The following is a 2,595-nucleotide window of genomic DNA, read 5'->3' as shown; positions in this document are numbered from 1 at the left end:
TTACTAAGAGGAAAGTAGCCACTGAACAATTGCAGTGCAGTAGTTAATCCTTGGGTGAAGAAGAATTGTTTGGTAATCTCAGTGGTGTCAGGTGTATGAGGACAGAGGAGAGTCTGTAAAGAATAGGGCAGACTATTCGGTGTATGTGTAGGCAAAGGGAAAGTGAACCGTAACCAGAGAGAGGGATACAATATAGTAGCCTACTGTCTGGCCAGTCAAAAGACCCCATCACTCTCTAGCGGTAGTATTTCAACGGATGGCTGGTGCCATGGCCAACCTACTACCTTCAATAAGCAGAGTTAGACACAAAGGCAAACTACGTGAAAATACAAGCTCTTGCTCTAAAGTACAATACCTTTGATTTACAAACCATTACAATGATTTTCTCTTAATATTGATATTTAATATTTCCAAACAAACCTTTCTCACAGGTCCTATAACATAAAATACATATAACATATGGGCTTGAGATTTTGCTTGGGTACCAAATAGACAGAAGGCCATCAGATAGGTCACCCTCCAGAATGCTTGTAGCAGTTTCTGATGACAGGCACCTTACATCACTTTATATGAAAGATTTTCTCTATACCACCAGTATTCATGTTATCATATCATGGCATAGCACAGCTCTTCCGTTTACAAGATATCTTTTAGAACGAGGGTCTTATTATTTTGCTCAAAAGAACTTTCTTGTTGGAAAATCAGGAGAACCAATTGAACCCCCGTATCAAGGAGATGAGTTAATTTGTTTCATACTGATACTGCATAGCTAAATAACTTTGTCTATAATCATTGCGGTTTAAGTAATGACTATATCATAAAGCACGTAAAAACCTATGCACACACTTTCATATTGCTTCATCTGACAATAGCGCTAAAACTAAGAAAATCTTATTGCCTGACAGGAATATATACTTTGATATTTCATAAGGCTTTTGTGATAGCAATTGGCACAATTACTATCTCATATTTAGGTGTCGGTATGACAAATTGGATGTTATGGCAGTTGCACTGTACCACCAGAGGTATTTTTATAGCCACATACCTTACTGATCTTATTGCAAAATATTTCAGCTGAGTATAAAGAAATCCACTCAATCCTGTATGGCTGATTATGTCAAATCCTTACAAAATGTTGTATCCTTTAAATCTTATAATCAAAGAAGCACTTAATTTTCAACTGCATACAAAAGTGCCTGGGCTTAAGAAATTATATTATAGTCTTGAATATATATGCCGTTTTTAAGAGTCATTTTGAACGCGATCCTTTTTTTTCTTCTTTTTCTTTTTTTAAATGTCATTTGGCTGCAGAGCTTTCCGATTTCCCCCTTTCCTCATAATGGATTTGTCTGCCTCAATCCCTTTGGTTCGACGAAAATTTTGAATGTCTCAGAGCTCTTGAATTATACTTCCAAGAGCAATATCTTTTAACAATTTCAAAGGGCTGGGCCAGTGTAAAGGCATTTCACATCGCCGAAGTAGAAGACTATAAAAAGTTTCATCAGTACCGAGATCAGTGAGAAAAGAGAAAAAAAAAACAAATTTCTACATCCATCTGCAATTGCTAATGCCCTTATTAAAGGGTTGGTATATCCCTTGAAATACAGCCTTTTCAAAATGGCTTCATAAGGCCCACTAGCAAGTTCTCATATCCTCCCCAGGGTTCTGGTCCTCCCCATGACCTGTGACGGCAACGGACTTAAGCCAAACGCCACCCATCAAAAGGAGTCTAATGCTGAGGCTTCGGCTCGACCACGATCCAAAGGAGACATTCGAGAAGATTCCAGAGCAGAAAGCATAATGAGATCACGAACAAGACCGAATTGGATTTAGCTTATTGAAAAATCATGCATGACGCAATCTTATTCCAATCTCTCTCTCTCTCTCTCTCTCTCTCTCTCTCTCTCTCTCTCTCTCTCTCTCTCTCTCTCTCTTCTCCCTAGCAATAACGGCATCTGCTGTAGAAAATTTCTTTCTTTGTTGTGTGAGATACACTGCCTTATAATTCGTAAATGAACACACCGCTCTCTCTTTGAAAATGTGTTGCCTGATTTCGATTCTGGTCATAGATTAACCCCCCCTCTCTCTCTCTCTCTCTCTCTCTCTCTCTCTCTCTCTCTCTCTCTCTCTCTCTCTCTCTCTCTCTCTCTCTCACCATCTTTTCTGAGTTTCATCAATAAATTTCTCGATATTGGGATAAAATAGTTTCTTGGCATTTATTGATACCGCGTATATAGCTTCCTTAGTTTGCCTATATACAATAACCCTTTGATATACTAAGTTAATAACAGAGAGGCGAGATAAATGCAACTGAGTTTATTCAACAAGACAACGAGCTTATTACAGAGAGTTGAGAGTAAGAATGGCGTAAAATTCAAACAGTAAAAAACATGAGATAGCAAGCTTAAACAGGTTTCTATCCTCATTGCGGGAGAGTGCGAGAGTTACAAAAAAGCAATACCGTTACAGCATACGAGGGTGTATGAAACACGTGCGGTACAGTACTGCTTATGGAAGACAAAATTTTACAAAAGTAAAAAAAGACTTCGTAAGGATGTGTAGTCTTAATGTTTATAATAATATAAAATGTATTAC

The sequence above is a fragment of the Palaemon carinicauda genome, chromosome 12, assembly GCF_036898095.1.
Source record: "Palaemon carinicauda isolate YSFRI2023 chromosome 12, ASM3689809v2, whole genome shotgun sequence".
Taxonomy (NCBI): Eukaryota; Metazoa; Arthropoda; class Malacostraca; order Decapoda; family Palaemonidae; genus Palaemon; species Palaemon carinicauda.
Note: the sequence above shows the minus strand (reverse complement) of the source record.